Source organism: Amblyomma americanum, chromosome 4, assembly GCF_052857255.1.
Source record: "Amblyomma americanum isolate KBUSLIRL-KWMA chromosome 4, ASM5285725v1, whole genome shotgun sequence".
Taxonomy (NCBI): Eukaryota; Metazoa; Arthropoda; class Arachnida; order Ixodida; family Ixodidae; genus Amblyomma; species Amblyomma americanum.
This window is the reverse complement of record NC_135500.1, coordinates 113,562,070-113,585,589: the sequence shown is the minus strand read 5'-3', so window position 1 is coordinate 113,585,589 and position 23,520 is coordinate 113,562,070.

The window sequence follows — 23,520 nt, the reverse complement described above, 5'->3', positions numbered from 1 at the left end:
GTTGCTTGGTGGGAACTGAGAAGCTACAGACACGTGTGTTGCATCGGACACAGTTGATCGAACAGGTACAGCTTAGTACTACTTTGGTAGACAGAGAGAAATTTTGAGGTGCAGACACAGCCCAGCACTCAATATGACACCTCAACCGCACGTGAGGGAATGAAATGGAGGGAATGAAAGAACAAAGAGGTGCCATAGACTCCGCGGAATGTTTATACCACCTCGGCATCTTCTATACGTACGCTGACTGCTCAAAGCACACGGGCGCCTTCTCCGTTTCGCCTTCATCGAAACGCGGCAGCCGCGGCCGGGATCGGGTCCTCCGACTCGGTGTTCGAGCGCCCTAGCCACTGAGCCATCGCGGCTGGTCAGAACTCAACGACGAGACGACACGCGAGAACTTGTTCGTCGCGTTGTCATTGCGCCGTTCAGTCCTGTGCTACGTTATATCATGCGTAACCAACGATCACACAAGCAGTTCTGCTCGACTAACATTTTGGAATTCTCTGATGGACCCACGCGTGCATCACATAGAAGAACATGGCGGAAGTTGGTCGCTGTCAGCGCCGAAAAGGAGAGAGAGAGAGAGAGAGAGAATAAACTTTATTAATGTAAGCTAATTACGCGGGTGGTTCACCCACGTCCGCGAAACCATTGGCGAATACGGCCCTCAAGGCCTGACCGATCAGCGGGCGCTGAAGTGGGAGCTCTGTGTGAGCCAGCTTCGCCTCCCACTGCTCATGGCTAAGTTCCTGTAAACTGTGTACTTTACTTTGCTCGGGGCAGTTTCAAACAATCTAGAGGATGTCTGAAATACCCGCCGCGGTGGCTCAGGGGTTAGGACGCTCGACTACTGATCCGGAGTTCCCGGGTTCGAACTCGACCGCGGCGGCTGCGTTTTTATGGAGGCAAAACGCCAAGGCGCCCGTGTGCTGTGCGATGTCAGTGCACGTTAAAGATCCCCAGGTGGTGGAAATTATTCCGGAGGCCTCCACTACGGCACCTCTTTCTTCCTTTCTTCCTTTCTTTTTTCACTCCCTCCCTTATCCCTTCCCTTACGGAGCGGTTCAGGTATTCAACGATATATGAGACAGATACTGCGCCATTTCCTTCCCCCCAAAACCAATTATTAATTATTAATTTTTGTTGCGAAAGCAACACTAAGCGAGCCAGTCAGAAAGCTCGGTTCTGTAGAAAGCTGCAACGGAATCTACGGGTTCAGGCATACAAAGTAACCACACCAGTGGATGGGGCGCTCGGCTGCTGATTCGGAGCACCAGGGTTCTAATCGGACCGCGGCGGCAGCGTCTCGATGAAGGCGAAACGCAAAGGCGTCCATGTGCTGTGCGATATCAGTGCACGTTAAAGATCCCCAGGAGGTCGGCACCTCTTCATTCTTTGGTCTCTCCTTTATCTCTTCTTACGGCGCGGTTCAAGTGTCCGCCGAGATGAGACGGATACTGCGCCATTTCCTTAACCCCCCCCCCCCCCAAAAAAAAAATAATAATGCGGATTAGACTGAGCTAATCCGTATATACAAAGCGAAAGAACACGTTGAAGAACACGTACTTCATCTTTCGGGGCACTGTGTACAAGCAGGTTCATGGCACTGCCATGGGAGCATCTATCTCGGTCACAACCGCAAACCTCACAATGGAAGCACTGGAAAGCCGCGCTTTGGCTTCGTTCGAGCCGCGCCCGAAGGTCTTCCTGCGGTACATTGATGACTGCTTTAGCATAATCAAAAAGAATGCCTTGGCTGCTTTCACGAACCATTTGAACAGCATGGAAGATTCCATCCAGTTTACCGTCGAGGAGGAGATTTCTGGCCGTCTTCCTTTTCTGGACGTCATGGTGGAGCGACGTGATGACCGCCTATCATTCAAGGTGTACAGAAAGGACACGCACACAGGCCAATACCTTCACTTTAATTCAGTTCATCCTACGTGCCATAAGCGCTCCGTCGTTTCTACCCTCGTCCGTCGTGCGGAAAGAATATGCTCGAAACCCGAAGAGAAAGCCTCTGACATATATACGCCAAGTGCGACGCGAGCTCAACAATTGTGGCTACCCACAGCACTTCGTGAACGCTGTAATACAGCAGACAACGAGACCAGCTCAGCCCGTTCGCCTACCTTGCCGTGCCCGAGCTGCAATACCCTATGTGCCAGGCGTGAGCGAGTCATTGGCCCGCGTTTTTCGCACCTACGATGTGCATATAGCTCACGTGCCTGCGTGCAAGCTTCGTCACGAGTTGGTGTCCGTCCGAGCGCTAACAAACAGGGAGGCAGTCGCACGGCGGCGCCTGCAAGCTGGGAACTTCCCGAACCCCGTCTGGCTCTACCACACGCAAGTGGAGGAAAGAGCCGACGATAAATGCGCGACATGTGGGGAGAGGGGTACTTTAGACCACATAATCTGGCAATGCCCTGGTTCTCCGGGCGCCAAGGAGAACATAAGAAGTAGAGAAGCCTGGGAACTGATGCTGCGAAGCGAGTCCCTCGCCCACCAGCAGCAAGCCATCCGCCTGGCGGCTAAAGCCGCGAAGAAACACTGTCGCTTCGCCTGTCTTTAGTCGCGGAGACCCCGGCCCCCGTTCTCCAGGCCTGCGTGCCGGGGATGGGGAGTAGGGGGTCTCCTACATCGGTGGAAAATAAAGTTCTTACTCACTCACTCACTCTGTAAAGGACAAGCTAAAAAAGGAAAAGTTTCCCGGAGTAATTTATAAAATCCCCTGCTCAGACTGCGATCACTCCTACATAGGTGAAAGCGGAAACTTTGAAAGACGGCTGAATGAGCACAAGAATGATGTCAAGAAAAAGAAGGCTTGTTCCAACGCACTGGCTGAACACGTTGAAAACACGAAGCATGATATCGCTTGGGAAGAAGCGGCAATTATCGGCCGTGAGAAAAACTGGATGTCACGCCAATATCTGGAGTCTGTTTATCCAGGCAACCGATCAGACGCTCAACCGTAACATCGGCAATCTACCGCCCTCGTACGCTAGATGCCTGCGACGATTAGCACAACGTACTTAAGCTTTGTGTGCGAAATTTTTCCATCAGTGAACAAGACTTCCGTGTGGAAGTCGAAACGTCCTTCCATCTTGACACCTTTTGGTCGGCGCTTCGTTATTTTCGCCAATGTATTCACCCGACCAGACGAGATTTCGTCGAACCTTAGATTTCGAAAGATATCGGCGTTCACAGCGTTCATTGGCGTTGGCGTTGACAATGTTCTAGACGGCAATGGCTTTGAGCAAAGGAAGGGCGCATAACTGGCCCCCTGAATATGTGGCCACCTCATTCGTACTTTGATTCGTGGTGAGAGAGATGTGGAATGAATGAACTAGCGCTGACAGCGTTGTGGCTGACATGCGGCACTGCAGCAATACCTAAACCGCAGCGTTCATTTCGTGATCAATCTCTCGCGATCAATTAACTGCATGCCACCTCCCAGGGTGGCAAGGAGGGCGCACTGCCTATCCAGTGTGCGGAATAATAATAATAATAATTGGTTTTGGGGGGAAAGGAAATGGCGCAGTATCTGTCTCATATATCGTTGGACACCTGAACCGCGCCGTAAGGGAAGGGTAAAGGAGGGAGTCAAAGAAGAAAGGAAGAGAGAGGTGCCGTAGTGGAGGGCTCCGGAATAATTTCGACCACCTGGGGATCTTTAACGTGCACTGCCATCGCACAGCACACGGGCGCCTTAGCGTTTTTCCTCCATAAAAACGCAGCCGCCGCGGTCGGGTGCGGAACGCAATCAAAGCAGGCTTTTGACACCAACGCCATGTACATGAAAGCGAGATTGAGGTCTCCACTCACCCACGGAGCCGGTTGTCCGCCTTTCCTTTCGTGAAAATGAACAGCCTTTGCGAAGTTGTCAACGCAAATGAATTCTATGTACATTGTCGGCTCACTTGTTTTCTTTGGTTTTTGAGGAAAGGAAATGGCACAGTAACCGTCTCACATATATCAGTGGACACCCTAACCGTGCCGTAAAGGAAGGGATAAATGAGGGAGGGAAAGAAGAAAGAGAAAACTGAAAACTGAAAGTTGCATTTTGAGGAAAGGCGCGGCGCTGCGCAGTGGCGGTACACCTGTGGCTCGGTGTGACTGGGGAGCGAGAGAGAGAGAGAGAGAAAAGGCGACGGAGTCGGCGGCGGCCACCTGCGAGGTGCGTGACGTCACTCGTGCTCCGACATACGCCGGCTCGCGCGAAGCGCGGTGTTGACTAGCGTAGTGGAGCTTTTCGCTTCAAAAATCTTTTTTTTTTTTCAGGAAAAGGGCAGGATTGGTTCAGCGTGACTGTGGTAATTCGAGGTATATATGGTCGAAGCTTGCTTTACAGTGTGATCAAGCTCCGTTCAGGTTCCATTCAGAGTGCACTAAACATGTTTAACGGCTCGCCTCATCCATGCACTTATTTCGGTACATTTAAATAAAGTGCAATCGTCACGTGGGTGTAACGCTACAGAATCGCTGCTTTCATATTCCTGCCGTCACGACTTTCCATAGAGGTCGCAAAGGTGGTCTTGTTTAAAGAAAAACCCTTAACTTAACATGCCATTAATTTTATAAATATCGGCATTGTTACGCACATAATATATTACTTTTCACATCTTTCAGGAGTTTATAATTTCGTTTCCAAACTGAGTTCCTCAGAAGCGTGTAAGGACATCTTACTGCTATTAAGAACCTACTGACGCTGGGCAACACACCCGTACACAGTTAAGGTGTATAATTTGTCTTCAGTTTTGGTTTTGAGGAAAGGAAATCGCACGCTAGCTGGCTCACTATTCTGTGAACACCTCAACAGCGCTGAAAGGGAAGGGAGGAAGACGGGAGATATTGACGAGATCTGAGATTACTTTCCCAAAAACTAATTTTCAACTAAGGCGCCCGTGTGCTGTGCGATGTCAGTGCACGTTAAAGATCCCCAGGTGGTCGAAATTATTCCGGAGCCCTCCACTACGGCATCTATTCTTCCTTTCTTCTTTCACTCCCTCCTTTATCCCTTCCCTTTCGGCGCGGTTAGGTGTCCAAAGATATATGAGACAGATACTACGCCATTTCCTTTCCCCAAAAACCAATTATTATTATTATTATTATTATTATTTTACCTGCTTTCTTGCTGCTTTAGAGGTGAGGTGAGCGTATCGACAGTATCACCAGCTGTTGCGGTCTTACACGGTCACAACGTGCAATGATCCTCCGCGCGCGCATTGGCTGCGTGTGGCCCGGGGAACGACGGGTGCGTCACGGAATCGCGACGAGTGATGTGTGTGACGGATGCGGTGCAATGGAAACACTAGAGCACCTGCTCCTTCACTGTGCCGCGTTCGCCGATGCTCGTCGCGATATGCTCATGGCCTATAGGGCGCAGGGCATATTACCAGACTCCACCAAGACGCTATTGTGGCCGCAGGGCAGTGCGCGCACTCGTGAGCGAACATTGGTGAGCCTCTGTGCATTCCTCGAACACACAGGCTTGACGTCCCGTCTGTTCTCCGTCAGGTATAGTTACACGCAGTGACCGAATGCTCCGCGAGTTCTACCTTGAACGATTAATAACTGGACGCCCCACTCCAGTTGTAGCCAACACAGTGCTCTGCGTGTGTGATTTAATTCCTCTAAAATGAACTAATCACGCGCACAACCTGGACACATTTCTTATTGTGTAAATAGATTGTACATATTACTTCTCCCCCTATCCTCTCTTCCTGTCCCCTCACCTCTTTCATTTCATTTCTCCGCTCTGCCTGCTGTTCTTTGTTTCCGCTGCCCCAGCTCAGGTGCTTCAGTATCGATGGCAGATGCCGGGGCTAGCAAAAATCTTTTCCTTCCTTTTTACTATTATTTTAATAAAAAAAACCACTATCACCACCACCAGTAGTAGCAGATGCCAAGACGGGCGAAATCACTCCGCCCAGCGTAGTGTAGCTTTCGCTCCAAAACGAAAGTGTGCGGCCCTGTCCGCCATCTCCAGCTAAACTACATTCGCTGCCATGTGCATACAGTAATGGCGTCTTTGGCTGAGGCGCATATCGTGGGTGCGCTGGGAGTGACGTCAAATACTACGCGAGTGGCACCCCCCTTTGCAACTTGCGAAAAAGTTGAAGAGTGCAACTGCTCTTTCATGCCTCTCTTCAACCGAGGCATCCGAGACTCTCGAGTATCGCAGAGGCCATTCTGCGGCCAGCGACCACAGTCTTCTTTTCTTGAAATTAAACAGCGCCACATATTTAGACGAATACACAGAAATACATGACAGGACGGGCGCATTCGTCTAAATATGTAGCTCTGTTTAATTTCAAGAAAAGAAAAATGCATCACCAACTAGCCCCGCAACGCGTTTTATCGACCGTAGTCAGCATTTTGTACACTTAGCAACAACCTCTTCAGTGACAGCACGCAGGACCGTGCTTGTAACATGCTTTAATATAAACGGTGGGAAACGCCGCAGGACCCACGAGCATGCTCGTGAGATACCACGGTGGAACGCGGCGCAGGTTTGTCACAGACAACGCCACGACGTAATTATACTTGCCGGTTTCGATGCATACGCGTTAGAGCTTTAGCTAGAGTAACTTCCTAAAACATCTGCAGGCGATTCTAATTCACTAAGCTTCCCACATTGTCGCTCTATTGATATCCTTTAACCTGTGCGCACGTTGGCAAAAAGTGCGATGTTATGAAGTGCAGGCATGCCGGACGCCGTTCGCTGCATGAGCTAAGGCAGGTCTAGCAGAGATAAAAATACTGTCAAACTTTTAATTTTCTCATATAAGGGCAAGGCACACGGCTCGCCGGCCGGTGGCTGCGGGATTGTACCGCGAATAAATTATATAATGAATTGCAGATGCTATAATGTTCAAGAGAGAGAGAGAGAGAGACACTTTATTGTTGGAGAGGAAGTCGGGGCACGCCCCTGGGTCTCCGCACAACCCCACTGCACTCAAGTGTTTATGTCCCTAAGGTCCATAACACTGGCAGCCCGGCCGGTGGCGATTGTCTGCACGGCCGGGTCCTCCGAGCGCAGCAGGGTCTCCCAGTCCTCCCAGGTCTTGAGGTCCTCTAGGCCGCGCGGGGGAGGGTCCGCCGGGCAGAGGGAGAGGATGTGGAGGGAAGAGGCGAATGGTTCTGGGCACAAGGTGCAGGCAGGAGTGGAGAAGGAGGGGTGATAGTGGGCTAGGGTCAGGGGTGAGGGGAGTGTGTGTGCCTGTAGTTTGCGCCAGAGTGTTGCGTGTTTGTTATCTAGGGAGGGGTGGTGCGGGGGGTAGAGCTGGCGCGAGGCTCTGTAGGCCTGCGTCATCTCGCTGAACGAGTGCATTCGCTCCCTCGCGAATCCTCGATCCGAGGCCACCTGAACCGGGTTTAAAGAACCTCGGGCTAAAAGGTTGGCGGCCTCGTTTCCGGGATTCCCGGAGTGCGCAGGCACCCATATAAGCTCTATATGGCGGGGTGGGGGTGCATCGGGCGAGCCCAGTATGCCAAAAGCAGGGACGTGGACTCGGCCTCGCGCAAAATTTAGAATTGCAGTTTTAAAGTCTGTTAAAATGTACCGGGCTTCCGTTCGGGTGATGGCAGTTGCGATGGCGGCTTCCTCTGCAGCCTCTGGGGTGGTGTCAGAGGGGAGAGGTAGTGTGAGGAGGGCGGATGAAGAGGAGTCCACCACGGCAGTGGTTGCTCCGTCACCCGTGCAGGCGGCGTCCACACATACGGCGTCCGGCTCGGAGCCGTACACTCGGTGGAGTGCCTTCGCACGGGCTCTGCGGCGCTGCTCATGGTGGGAGTGGTGCATATTTTTTGGCAGTGGCTTGATGACCAGCTCTCGGTGAAGGGATCGAGGAATGGGGAGGAGGGTTGGGTCGTTGGCCGGTATTCTGATTCCGAGGGAGTCCAGGATATACCGGCCTGTGGAGGTTTGTGTAAGCCTTATGTATTGGACCTGTCGATGGGTCTCCGCGAGTTCCCCGATCGTGTTGTGGAGTGTTAAACATTTCTTTAAAATGTGCCCACTTGTGATGCTTCGTCTGTTATTACTCTTTGTCAATGCTTCCTATCGGACACTGCGTAGTGAAATTGTCTGCGCCAACAGCGTCGCCTGCCCGCGACGTTTGCTAGCGCGCGCTGCCGGGTTCGAACCCGACTGCGGCGGCTGCGTTTTTATGGAGGAAAAACGCTAAGGCGCCCGTGTGCTGTGCGATGTCAGTGCACGTTAAATATCCACAGGTGGTCGAAATTATTCCGGAGCCCTCCACTACGGCACCTCTTTCTTCCCTTCTTCTTTCACTCCCTCCTTTATTCCTTCCCTTACGGCGCGGTTCAGGTGTCCAACGATATACGAGGCAGATACTGCGCCATTTCCTTTCCCCCAAAACCAATTATTATTATTATCAGCGCGCGCTGCAAGGCGGGACTGCACCGCGCTCCACCGGCTCCACCGCCGGTCTCCGCGGTGGCGCGTACTCGTGTCGTGCTCGACCCAGCCGAACGTACGGCACTGCACGAGTGGCATCCAGCCGAACGTGGGACACCGCACGAGTGCGTGGAAAACTCCACGACTGCCGTCAGCTGAAGACCCCATAAGGGAGTTCAAAGAGATGCGAGAAGAAAAAAAGCAAAATATCGCGACATCGCATCTCATCCGCACAGTTTCGGGCCATCATAGAGGCATGAAGGAACGCGACCTCTGTCGTCTCATTCATACATTCGTCCTCAGCCCTGTGCTGTACACTACCCCATACCTACAACTATCCAAACACGACATAAATGCTTTGGATGCCTTGATCCGCAAGGCATTCAAAGTCGCACTTCATCTTCCCCTCAACACCCGCACAGACAGATTACTTGGTCTGGGCCTTCACAACACGATCGGGGAACTCGTGGAGACCCATCGACAGGCCGGTATATCCTGAACTCCCTCGGAATCAGAATACCGGCCAACGATCAAACCCTCCTCCCCATTCCTCGACCCCTTCATCGAGAGCTTGCCATCAAGCCACTTCCAAAATATATGCACCTTACACCGCCGCAGAGCCCGTGCGAAGGCACTCCACCGAGAGTACGGCTCCGAGCCGGACGCCGTATGGGTGGACACCGCCTGCACGGGTGACGAAGCAACCGCATCCGTGGTGGACTCCTCTTCATCCGCCCTCCTCACAATACCTCTCCCCCCAGACACCGCCCCAGAGGCTGCAGAGGAAGCCGCCATCGCAACTGCCATCACCCGAACGGAAGCCCGGTACATTTTAACAGACTTTAAAACTGCAATTCTAAATTTTGCGCGAGGCCGAGTCCACGTCCCTGCTTTTGGCATACTGGGCTCGCCCGATGCACCCCCACCCCGCCATGTAGAGCTTATATGGGTGCTTGCGTACTCCGGGAATCCTGGGAACGAGGCCGCCAACCTTTTAGCCCGAGGTTCTTTAAACCGGGTTCAGGTGGCCTCGGATCGGGGATTCGCGAGGGAGAGAATGCACTCGTTCAGCGAGATGACGCAGGCCTACAGAGCCTCGCGCCAGCTCTACCCCCCGCCCCAGCCCTCCCTAGATAACAAACACGCAACACTCTGGCGCGAACTACAGACACACACTGTACCTTCACCCTTTACCCTAGCCCACTATTATCCCTCCTTCCCCACTCCTGCCTGCACCCTGTGCCCAGAACCCTTCGGCTCTTCCCTCCACATCTACTCCCTTTTACCCTTTTATTGGTCCTCCCAGAAAAAAATGCAAAAAAACATAAATGAAATATAGAGGGAGCCCGGACCAGCAACGCTTTACCGGGCTTAAAGCCAATACAAAAAAAAAGAAAAGAGCTAAACGCTAAAAAAACTTAAAGAAAAAAGCTGGGAAATAAAATGAACAAACAAACAAAAAAACGTGAAAACCAAAGTCACAGAAAAGTCAGAGGCACAGACAGAAAGTCACAGACAGAGAGACAGGTACAGCTCAGTGAAGGCCAATGTTACAGTCACTGTACCAATCAGGCAAGATACAGTGGGCAGACCACAACGAGAGGCACCCAAGCCCTACAAAGGAGCACAGAGCCCTCCTCCCTGAGCAGAGATCAAGTCACAGCACAGATAATGACACAGGCACAGCTGGTCCAAACAGTGTCAGGCCACAGCGAGAGGCATCCATGCCCAGCAAAGGAACACAGAGCGCTTCTCTGTGCAGAACTCGTGCAGGAGAAATGAGAGTGGCGAAGGAACTCATCGGGAATATGTAGAAGTTGTGCTGCTTATGAGGTGAACCATTTTAATCAAAACAGCACAAGCAGCAGGGTTATTCAAAAGAGAGGGGTAAGTAGACAGTGTAATGTCAGATGAGCAGAGAGACTTTAAACGGGAAACTAAAGGGGCAGTAAGGAAACAATTCCGGAAGAAATGACTGACATCCTTGCACAACATACCCCATGAAGAAGTTGAAGATGGAGATAGGCCAATTTTTTTAAAAGTAGTAAGGGAATCTACCATGCCCAGTGAGTAAAGTAATAAGAGGATTCCTAGGTAGACCAATGGAAGGAATATTGAGCGTATCAGGGATCCAGTCAAATAATTCTGCGCCGCCATTATTCCCTTGCCAATAAGTTCGCCATAAAGTAAGTGAAGAATGGTGAAAACGGGAACGCACGCAACGGCGTGAAAGGGTAGAAGTGTGTAGATGGCCATATTGCCCAGCACTACCAGCAGCCTGGTCGGCTAACTCATTTTAAGAAATTCCGCAGTGACCCCGGATACGAAATAAAAGAAATGAGGCAAGATAAGACAAACGATATAGATCTTTCTTAATGGAAACAATTGTCGGGTTAAATGAAGTAACTGAAGACAGGGCAGAAAGCAGAGATAGAGAATCAGTGTAGAAATGAACGGGCATAGAAGAAGGGTTATCAATAGTAAACGCAACAGCAGAATGGAATGCTACAAGCTCCGTGGCATAGGCACTTGAAGGTGGTTCTAAGGATATGCGATGAACGTACAAAATATTTTGCGTGGAGCTGAGAACAACAAAAGCAGCACCAGCACTGTGATGAGTGAATTTCCCGTCAGTGTAAACATGCAATGCGCGTTGGCATGAAAAGGTCAAGGCTTCCTGAAAACTAAGTTGAGCAAAAGAGAATTTAAATTTTAATGAGGGATGGTCAGACCTGGGATTAAGTACAGGCTGAATTTCAGACGGGTTACAAAATGCCTTACCGTATACATTGGGTTGCCGTAATGTAAAAAAGCATAAACTATGCACATAATTTGTCAATATAAATAGGCAATGGAAGAACATTGGCAAGGACGTGAAGAGCAACAGTTCTCGTACTACTGTAGGCACCAGTAAGAGCAAGGAGCGGAATGGGCTACAACGCTACAACGATAAGACACGATCTCTGAGTCCGGAAAGCGGACAATGAAACCGCCAAGCTGGGGGGTAGGGGTGGGGGTGGGGGGGCATAGGTGACTGTAGGAAGAATAACCTGATGATACATTAGGGCGCCAATGCGAAGGAGAAACACGCAAATGGAAATGGAACCAATTAAGGAGCTTGGTCGTAGATGCAATAATTTTCGCTTGCAAATGATTAACATGAGGAATAAAGCTTAGCTGGGAGTCAAAAACAACTCCTAATAATTTAATATTGGGTTCACACTTGAGACTGTAATTGTCTAGGCGTATATTTGGCTTACGTTTGCGCAACGCCGGGACTCCATTAAAAAAATAAAACATAAGAAAACTTTTGAGGTTTTAAGTGAACACGATACTTGGCACACGAGTTTTGGATTAATGTTAAAACATTTGAACCCAATGTTGACAACTCGCGGCTAGTCTTTCCAGAGACAAGGATAATGGTGTCGTCAGCATATGCCTGAAGGTGGATAGGTGAGAGGACAGGGAGATTTAAGAGGTCATATATTAAATATTTCCAAAGTAAAGGTGAAAGAGGCGAACCTTGGGGACTGCCGACAGAAGGAGGCACAAAAATAGTACAAGAAGGAGATTGATAGGTCAAATATCGGTTATCTCGGAAAGAAAACAAAAGGGAATATGAATTTCCTGGACAACGATGTTGTCTTAAAAAATTTAAAACCAAAGGATACCAAACACTACCAAATGCACCTATGAAGTCCAGAGAAATGAGAACCAGAGGAAGCTTTTGTTATATATATATATATATATATATATATATATATATATATATATATATATATATATATATATATATATATATATATATATATATATATATATATATATATATATATATATATATATATATATATATATATATATATATATATATATATATATATAAACTCCCGCAAATGATAGAGAGCCTGAACACAACGACGGCCATGCGTGAAACCATGACATGCGTGCGTGAAACCATACTGCAGTAGATTATTCTGGAACAGGAAGTAATACAGCCTACCATACAGCAAACGTTCGAGCACTTTACCGAAAGACGAATTAACGCAGACAGGCCTGTAAGAATTGGGAAGCTGCGCTGGTCTATTCGGTTTGGGAATAAAAATAATCCTCCCAACTCTCCAAGTCTGAAGAAAGTAACCCAAATGCAAAGCAGAATTAAAAATAGAGAGGAAAAACAAGGAATGAGCATTAAACAAGGCCAGAAAAAAACGAGGAGAGATTAGATCAGGGCCAGGAGAAGACGTCAGATCGATCGAATGAATATTGATTACAGCTCCAACCTCCGCAGCAGTGAAGGGTAAATCTTGAACTGAGCTATTGTAAGGCTGGGCTATAACGTCACAAACGTGAGTATGGAAAGGGAGATCGTGGGAAAAACTATCTGTAGCGATGTGAGTACGAAGCTGCAACTTTACAGCGTCAGGAAGCGTTTCAGTATACGCGCCATCAGAGTACTGAAGAGGAGCAATTACAGGAGGGCACCTGAGCTTGCGAAAAGCATGTTTGTATGGCTTGCCAAAGAGGAATTTGCGCGTAGCTGTGGAGCAAATGTCCTTTAAATAATTATCATGGGTGTTTCGAATATTAGATTGATACGTTGCAAGGGCCCTATAACAAACTGAGCGGTGGAAAATTCTTAGCACAGGGTCTGAAATGTGCTACAAACGGCGACGAAGTGCGCGCACACGGGACCGCTCCATGATCAAATCAGCCGCCCACCAAATGAAACCCTCGGAAATTTTGGGTTATACCAAACGCAAGTTTCACTTATATAGTGTCATAAAAGTTTCGTTAAATTTAGTTAGAACGTGATGAAGGGCAGACGCTGAATGGAACTGATGATTACAAAAATATTGAAACCAAGGCAGAGAAGTTAACTGGTAAATTAAACGGCTAGAGCTGGCTCTGGTGAGCCGCTTGAACGGGGACGAAAGTTTGGGAGAGAACGAATATGTAATAAATCTGTGCTGGAAAGTGATGCATCAGCACTGACTTGCCAAGAATAGCCTTGAGTAAGTAAATTTGGAGACGCGAAGCTAAGGTCAATCCAACTTGAAGCATACGGAGTTTCGTAGGTTGGTAAACAGTCCGGATTATTCAGAACGACCAGGGCATTACAGGCCGCAAAAGCTTGAACGTGAGTTCCTCTAATGTCAGTGATCTTTCCGCCCCATAAAACGTTTTTGCATTAAAATCTCCGCAAATGATCATTTTATCAGTGGGCGAAGTTTGTATACGAGTGGTACGCAAGAGTCGCTTCAAAATCTGCAAGAGGCGGTATATATACTGCTATAAAAAGAAAATGATCAGTCGGTGGCAACAGCTAATATGGCAACAACTTCAGAAGAGATAAAAGACGGAAAAATATCAAAAGTAGGACTATGGAGCAATATGACACACCGAGGATATTGAGGAGCGCAGATTTTGTGAAAGTAGAGGAAAGTCCCACAAATTCATTATTGGTGGAAATGTATGCGTCGCCCACAGCCGTTATTTTGATATTGTTGTTGGCGCGGATCCTATCCGCACGTTCACGCAAAAGCGAACAAGACACATGCCCCACAGGATGACCGGACGGGCGACCAGCAGCAGCGCAAGGTGCACACTTGCTTCTGAGGTCCTGGATGCTGCTCGGGCAAGCCGCCAAAGCGTGCGAATCCCCCTCTCCCCGCGCAGCCTGGAGGACCTCAACACCTGGGAGGACTGCGAGACCCTGCTGCGCTCGGAGGACCCGGCCGTGCAGACCATCGCCACAGGCCGGGCTGCCAGTGTTATGGACCTTAGGGACATAAACACTTGAGTGCAGTGGGGTCGTGCGGGGACCCACCAATCTCTCTTCACCAATACTGTTATTTTCTCTCTCTCTCGTTTTTACGTACGTAGCACAGCACAGCCCGTCTGTGTTTAGTGTAGCTGGGCTTCGCTATACTGTAGCTGCTGTGCGCTGTGTAAGGAAAAAAAATTGGCAGTGGCTTAACTTTCCTAACCCTGCAATACAGCGAAAAGCAAGGACATTTGCTAAGCGTCTGAGGCTCGTCCATGGCAGCTCCGCTACACGCTCGCAACAACCGTTCTATATATACCCACACGACCACGTAGCTATGACGTGATATCGCATGACCTTACGACACCCCCATCGGATGTCATCACGTGGCTACACACCACCCTATCGAATGTTCTTAAGGCCAAAGGTCAACCCAAAGGTCACCCAGAGTCAAAGGTCAGAGGTCAAAGGCCAACTAAAGGTCATGGGTCCACATCAGGGGTCAGAACGAGCGCGCGCTCGCTCGTTCTTTCTGGACCTCACATCGCACCCGCTGCGCTCCCTCCGCTCGTGCATCGACGCCGTTGTGAGCGGGGTTGGGAGAGAAGATTGGTGATCGGACCTCCTCTCCGTTCAATCTAGGTTCCAAGGGCACTCCGCAGGGAGCGGTCTTGTCTCCGCTTCTCTTCAACCTGGCCATGCGTGCGCTACCAGAGAAGCTAGACCGCATCCAAGGCATTGAGCACGCTATATACGCCGACGACATTACGATCTGGTGTTGCAGCGGTAACGTAGGGGAAATTCAAGACCGGCTTCAGGAAGCAGCAAACGTCGTGTGCCAGCATGCGGCGAGGCATGGTTTAACGTGCTCTCCCGAGAAATCAGAGTTACTCCTGATCGACCGTGGCAAGAGGCAGAATACGGGGCTTTTGCCGTCCACTCCCTCTGTCGCCATTACGGTCCAGGGTATGATCATTCTGATAAAGAAAGAGATCAAGATCCTGGGAGCCATCATACCCAGCGGCAACACTAACACCACTACAATCAGACAGCTCCAAGCCTATTCCGAACAAGTCTCTAGAATGCTCCGCCGGGTAATCAAGAAAAGAAATGGGCTAAGATAGAAGGAGGCCCTAAGATTAGTGCAGGATTTCATTCTCTATAAGATAACATACGCCACGCCGTACTTACGGCTTAGCAAAAAGGAGAAAGACAAACTAGATGTTATTATTCGAAAGGCAGCTAAGACGGCGCTGGGACTCCCTTTACGCACATACACTAAGCGCTTACTACAGCTGGGGATCCATAACACCATCGACGAACTAATAGAGGCCCACCGTGTAAATCAAATTGTCAGGCTCTCAACATCTAAGCCTGGCAGGAAAATATTACAGAAGCTGAGAATCAGTTCACGCCGTGAAGTCGCCGACAAGATCGACTTTCCCATGCAAATGAGATCACACATCACGACTCACCCCATACCAAACCGCATGGATGAGGAATACAACAGAGGACGGAGACTAGCCAGAGCTAGACACCTCTCTAAGCGCTGGGATGGAAACAAGGACACGATCTACGTCGATGCGGCTGGACCCGTTAACGGAGTCGCGGCAATTGCAGCAGTTTCACCCCGGGGGGATATCATTGCAAGCAGCCTTATCCAAGCGGTGGATACCACATCGGCTGAAGAAGCAGCTATCGCACTAGCGATATCAAAGAACAGCGAGGCAACGGTTATGTCCGACTCACAAGCAGCGGTACGCAATTGCCTCAGAGGTCGCATTGGCGCTCCGTGTTGGGAAATTTTGGAAACGTATAATCCTTACAACGTCCAGATCTTCTGGACGCCAGGGCACCTCTGAACGACGGGCAATGAGGCGGCCAACACAGCTGCTCGAGCTCTCCTCCTCCGAGCATCTGGCACGCAGCCTCTCTCTGACACAGTTAACAACCCCTAACCCTTACTAAGCTACGCAGATATTGCGGAGTACTATAATATCATAAGAACGAAATATCCTCTTCCTCACAAAACCCTTAGCAAATTTGAAGAGCACATAATCAGGCGACTACAAACTAATACTCTGCCCAATCCCTGCTTGATGAGTAATGGTATCCAGACACGTGCGATTCGTCCTGTCCCTTCTGTGGAGCAGTTGGCACACTCTTTCACACAGTTTGGGAATTTCAAGAAAACCCAGACGTGGACAGCAATCCCGATCCGACCTATGAGCGCTGGGAGGCAACCCTTCATAGCCACAGTCCCCTCGACCAGAAATCGCTGGTTGAGAGGGGACGGATTATGATGGCGACCAATGGATTCTCCTACTGAACCCACCCAGTATTTATGCTCTTATTAAATGTTTTCCTCCTCCTCCTCCTCCTCCTCCTCCTCCTCCTCCTCCTCCTCCGGAAAAACTTTGAGAGTAAGGTGAACGCTTATCGTTGAGTGGGGCGCCTCGATGTGCGCGAGGAGCGCGCATCGAGGCACACTAGTTGAGAAATCACTGCGGCGACTCGCACTGGGAGAATGCGAAAGCATTGACGCCTCTTCCACACTCCTTCCCTCTCTTCAGTTCACTATTGCGGCGTCTAAGCGCTTTTTTTTTTGTCTTATGTGCCCTCTTAATTTTTTCTTTGGCCGTCGAGTTTCCGGGCTTCCGCCTCTCGCTTTCGGGTTGTGTAGTGGGCTCGGGCTTCTGCGCGGCGCCGTTCCTTAGAATCGGCCACGCTCCTATAGCGTGCCGATGAGCAGCTTTACCGGCTTTACTGAGCGATGTCGCTGACGCCCCTCTACGTGAAATCCAGAAACGCGCAATTTAAGGCTAGCGCTGTAAACATCATCCAGCCAGAGCCTTTAGCCCGTAAAAAAGAAGCCGTGATGGTGGCTAAAGGTCTTAACAAAAGTTGGCTTTTGTTAAACCCGCAGGAAAATTTCCACTGATCTCCAAGGGCACCAACAAAACGTCGAACCGCCGACACAAACATCGGGAGGCGAAAAGAGCGGTGCCCGCGCAGAACCGGAGGCTACCGCTCAGCCCACAAGCTATTCTGCGCCACAATGGCAGCACGCAGCCAGTAACGAGCCCAATTCCCAGGTCCCCTTCCCGACTGCGGCGGCGTCTTGTCGCCCCCGCGACCTCCTCCTTCCGCCCCTCTTGTGCCTCTTGTTTCCCGACCGTCCTTTTTACAACCACGACACTTTCTCTCGCGGCCGCCGCTAAATGGCAGCGCCTCGTCGAACGCACCCTCGCCCACGACGCCTTTGCCTGCCTTTGCTGTCGCCGCTCCTCCGGCGCCTCGCACACCTTCCTTCCCCACCGCAAGAGGTCGCCGAAAGCAAACACAACGGCGCAACGCACAGCAGCGGTCACAGTGGATGGCACCCGGTCGCCTGTGGCTTGGGTGCGCCAGTCTACGGTTTGCCTGTGCGGCGGCAAGAGGGAGGTGCGCTTGGTTTCCCCGACCAACCGCGTCTTGGAAGGCCTTTCCTGTGGCTAGTGTGCATACGCTGCGAAGGCGCCGAGCTGCGAACCTTGCCTCTGTCCACGGAATCAGTATCTGGACAGCGCCGGTTGACGTGCTTCCGTGTGGCCAGGTGTGGGCGAAACAGAGTGACATCAGACTGCGGAGTGTCCGCACAGGCCCGCGTGACATGACTCGGGATCTGCGGTGCGGTGTTTTATTGTGACTTTCAGTGGTGCTTATCCGAGGGAAGTGTGACGTCGAGACGATAAGGCGGGGTTGCTGCCAAGATTAAGCGCCCGCGTCTTGTTGAGTGGTTAACTGGGTTCGTCACGCTCGTCGCAACGAGGACTTCGCTTTTATCGGCCGTTCGTCAGCAAGGAAGACGAGTGAAGCTGAGTGCGTTTGAATCGCAGTCGGATGAATAGTCCGTTTCGAGCATCAGTGCGAATGCGAGGAGAATCATCTGCGCTCTCCGAGCACTGGGATGAAACTAGGCGTCACTGACCTCCATCCGTGCGTCGATTGTGCCCCCGGGATGAAAAGCAGTACCAAGCGTTGCCGCTTGCAGAGAGAGCCTGCGAAGGAGGCCACCGTCGCATGAAGGCTTGCGAAGAAACCAGCGCCTGAGGCGCCGAAAAGGTGAGGAGCTTTGTAGTTATTTTCCAGTTGGCTAGAGTTTTCATTTTTAAATGCGAAACCATTATATGTCCCATTAACACAAAAGCTGCCGTCTGTCGCTGTCCATGGCACGAAATTTGGATGATGTCAGAACACGGGTGTATAATGTCACAACATGTAAGCGAACTTGTAGTCATGATGGAACGTAACGCACAATGACCTATGAAAGTCATGACTCGTGACTCACAGTCATTCAACAAAGCACCGTGACTCAGCACTTCACAAGTTTAACGCAATGTAAGGTGTATATAGTTTTTACAACGTATGCATAGTCGTGCCTCGTAGTCATAGTCATGACTCATGATCATTCTGCAACGTAGCATGATTCAGCACTTTAGAAGTGACGTGAAGTAAGGTGTATAGAGTTTGTACAACGTATGCATAGTTCTGCCTCGTAGTCATACGCACGACTCATGATCATTCTGCAACTTTGCATGGCTCAGCACTTTAACGCTTTCGCATTCTCACACCTAAGCAGCCTTAAGGGTGTCTGCCGTATTTGCTGCGTCCGCGGTATGCATGTGACATAATGCAATATACATAGACCAAGCTAAATCTGCTTGGCGAGTTCGCGCGATGTTGCTTCGCGAGGACGCGCAACTTTCCCGTTGCGTTGAGGCGCCTGGCTCAGTCTCTCTGCGCGAAAGTACTCATACGATCGTCAGAGCCGAGCAGAAATTTTGCTTGTGCATCGCTCGTTGCCAAAACTGCGACGCCAAGCGGCAAGAACTTGGCCCGGCCCACCCACGAAATTTGACCGCGGCCGACTTGGACCAAAATCGATGTCAAACCATAATTGACCGTTCCTGACACGATGGCGACCTCCAAATTTGGCCCGGGTCGTTTCTAAAAGATGGGTCCCGGCCACCATCGAAGACGTAGTTCACAGATTTGAGATTTGAAAAAAATTGCGGCTCCAATCCACGCAGTGAAGGTGGTTGGACAGCGAAACTATGCTGTTTACATTCAATTTTTAGCCTGGCGTTGTTTGCTTACGACGACACGAAAACGCAACCCTAATCTTTGCCGGGAAACACGCGCGGGAAGAAGGAACGTGCTTCGCATTATTTGCAGGTGCCGTTCTCATTCCACCCCGCGATTTCGCCCTGCTCTAATTACGTATTATAAATTTCGAAGCTGGCACAATTTGGCCAAAATTAAGGCAGGATGCCTCAGAAAGATCGCCTAATCTCGGGAACCAGTTTCTGTGGCTTTACAGTGGAAGCTACGGGCTGCAGGTGCCGACTGCCACAAGCGCGATGCTGCCACGGGTTCACGAGAAAGAGACACCGACCTGTCAGCTAGGGGCGCGCGTTCGAAGCTTCCACTGCATAGGCTGGCCACTACGCCCTGCTCGGTGCATTCGCTTGCAACGCAAGCAGCAGTCGAGTTTCCTTCGATAAAAATATGCAACTCTCGGATGTGGGAAAAGTCTGTCGCGCTTCCTTCCCTGAAAGGCGACCATGCGAATACCAAGAATCGTGCACTATTTGATGTAAAATATCACGTGCTTTGTTGTAGCCAATGAGATGCAAGGGCCGGGAGAATTTCAGCCCGGTGATTCTTCCGGTAGCCGTCCGAGTAGACTGGCAACGTTTTAACGCTCCTTTACAAAGTCTAAGTTTAGGATGTTCTTGACATTTAGCTTATCATCGCAGTATAGCCGTGAGCAATATTGAAAAGAATAAATTTATTGATTATACGTTGTAATTACGTGTGTAAAACGGAGTTTTTTCTTTTTCCTAACAAGTTCTCCTCTTGGCGTATAATGTTCAAACGTCATTCTCAAATTTAATAGAGAAATAACCAGTAAACTCGCAATTTAAAAAAAAATATTCCTTCTCATATTGCTCACGACTGTACACATTTTTTTTAAAGCAGTAAAACGGATAAATTTGTCTTCAAAAAAAAAAGGCGGTGTGCTAGAAGACACCTTACTCTCATTTTTCTGCCATATAGGCGTATTCGTGTTCAGAGTGTTGGGCTCTGTCACGCAGAAGTCCGTTATTAAACGGGGACCCTCGACTAATGGTTTGGTCTAGAACCCTTTCCGTAAGCGTTTAGACCCAGCGTTAGCCGAACACCAGGCCTGGGGAAAACTCGCACCCTTTGGAAAACCGATGGGTACCCGCCGGCACTGGGCACAGAACACAGCTCATCCAGAATACGAGGCGGATGCACACACCGATAACCCACTGTGCCCAGTTACCGCCCTTCCCGTCTGCGTTTGTCCAATTTTTTCATAGCGAAATTCTGCGGGAGGTCGTGCTCTTAGTTGCGGCGACTGGCGACAATAGCAGCCTGTGACGTGTGCTCAGGATCTCTCTCTCCCTCTTCTCTCGCAGCGTCATGAGGGGCCGACCACGTGTCCAAGGAAGGGGTCCGGGAAGACCACGCAAGGAAGTGGCCACCAGCGGCGAGGACTCGTCTACACGCCGACAGAGGAGTCTGCCCAACAGGTGCCGTACACTTGCCTCGATCGACCGATTTCGCTCTCGCTGCATTGCTCTTGCTGCTACGTTTTTAAGAGCGTTATGGTTTTCTCGTTTCCGTTCATATTCACGCGTACATGGGATGAGGTGCGTACGTTGACAGCATGGTCCTGCCGTCGTAATTACCACCCACCGCTGAGTGAGAGCGAGAAAGAGAGAAGTCCTTTAATGAAAAAACAGAGAATTTAGCCGGCGTTTAAATATCGATGGCATATGCTATACCATGCGCGGGGAAGGCAATTTGGGAGATAAAGTCGGAAGGAGAGAGGCGCATTGGCGTCTGGCTGAATGAATCCGGCTGCCGCGGCCGCATTTCGATGGAAGCGAAGCTCATGGTGGTTGAAATTAATTCTGAGCTCTCCACTACGGCGTCCCTCGGGGTCCACGTGCAGATTCGAGACGTCGAACAGCCCACACGGGAGTACAGTTATCGTGGCTCAAGCGGCCGTGGTCGCGGATTGAATGGGAAAAGAATTAGGTGAGACATAACAGGCAGCCACTAAATATGACAATATTCCCCCCATTGGAGAAAACATGCGATCTTTCAGTAACTGAGAAACAGACGCCTTAAAGTGCTTGAGTGGGGGGTGGGGTGGGGGGAAGGGGGCGAAGCGAAGTGCCAGACGCACTAATGATGATGGAGATTGAAGTGATCGAATTTTCGCTCAAATTTAAGGCCGCCCCCATTTTTATTTTAGCAGTAAATTAAACTGTTTCCCTGTACCATGTGTGCTCCTCTTAAATCGAGTGTTTTGTCGACAGTGGAGTGGTGCAGAATAGTCGTACACTGTGTCACTAGTCTGAGAACTGTTATGGCGTAATTCCAGGTCGAGAGTAATGTTTCTCTGTCGGCGCTCCAAAATGAATTTAAGTGCAAGTAAGCTCGTAAGCTCATTTGTTCCAAAGGATCATAAGCCACTTGAGGCGCACTGGACGGCTGAAAGATAGCACATCTGAGCTCCGCATTGTTTCAAGCACTAGGCATGCCGTTGCGATACGGTCAGCCGATCGCGCCTGTGGCAAAATGTGGCTAGGAGGTCTTAACGGCCGCCCAACGACTGCGGCTCTTGAGTCTTGAGCATTCGTTCGACCCGACGGTAGCTCGTAAGCGGGCATTGCACAGACATGTTGGGGTGATTGCCTCTGGCGTAATGCTCACGTGATCATCTCGGAAGTGTATGAGCAGGTGGTTGTCGGTGAAAGTATTCGGAACAGCGAGATTCCGTATACTTATTCGGGACGTGCTTGCTTGCTGTGTTCTGCTTAGAAATGACGCACACCAACCAGTAAGGGACGGCTACGCAGGCCCTGCCCGAACTCAGAACTGTTTATTCCAAGTGTGGGCGTCGCTATTTGTGAACATTTGAGAGACCTTTCATAAAGCATCGTTGATAGCGATTCCAGCACTTGGAATAAGAAGTTTCGAGTTCGGGCAGTGCCTGCGTAGCCGTCCCTCACTGGTTGACATCAGTTCTAAGCAGCGTACAGCAATCGTGTACAACTAGTTATCCCCTGGGTAACTTGTATGTATGACTGGGGATAACTACAAGATACTACTTAATCACGATGCTCAGTGTTATGCAACGTTTTTCAGACTTTGTTTTAGATGTACACCAACTGTGCTCACGTGTGCTGCAGGTCGTGCAAGACTTCGGGATCGACGGAAGTTCGCTCCCGGCTCCAGATCGGTGGGTATACATTAATGGCGCGTCATGGTCTGCATTGCGCAGGTGCGCTCACTGTTTCCAGGGACATTTGAATTATACTGTGAAGTTGTCACAGCGTGATAATGAGGCGTATTCGTTCTATGGAGTAACGCCCGACTGGCAAACGAGATGCCAGAGCAATACGCTTGATGTGCGCTGCAAGCTTGTCTGCCATACGCGGTGACTTATAAGTCGACATTGAGAAATAAGCGCGCTTATTTATGTAAAATCGCTAAGCAGTCATCAGTCTATAGGTGTCACGCAGAGTTGATGTGAAACCGAGCGCACAATGAACATTGCGTCAGGTGTGTGTGCGTTTCCGCCCCAAGGTTGAGCAGCACTGCGGTACAGGCTGCCCACGTGGATCGGTAACTAGTACCTTAACGCCTGCGTGAAGAAAAAAAGGAAGAGAAAACGCGACAGTCAAGCATCCGCAGATTTGCATCGAACTATAAAAGCTGTGAGTTCATTATGCGTGTTGCCGCAACGTGGTTTCTTCCTAGAAGTCAAGTCTCACTTGCGCACTAATCGCGGATTATTTGTATATGTGCGCACTCCGAATAAAATCCCTTCCTGTCCCTCCAATCGGTGCGCAGATTTAGTGCGAAATCAGGTGCGACCTCTCCACACCCGCTTACAGTGTGATAACAGTTAGGAAGGGGCATATTTAAATGGGGAGGCGATCCTCTCCCCCTTTCCTTTTCCAAGCAAGACTACTCTTGGGAGTGCCGTATTAGCCGCATTATTATTTTTTTTTTGCGCGTAAACCATGCAAGCTCGACAGCTGCCGTGTGCCAGGATTGTTCCCGCCCAACTCAGCCGCATCCTTAAAGAGTTTCCGAGAAACGCGTTCTTGCCTCAGGGCCTCAGGGATGAAACCACATGCAGTCAGGAGTTCGCGCGAGGTTAGCAGCGCTGTTCGATGCTCCTGTAAACATCGCTCGCGTCTATATTGGAGTAAGCGTGTCGCTTTAGGCCAGTACGGCG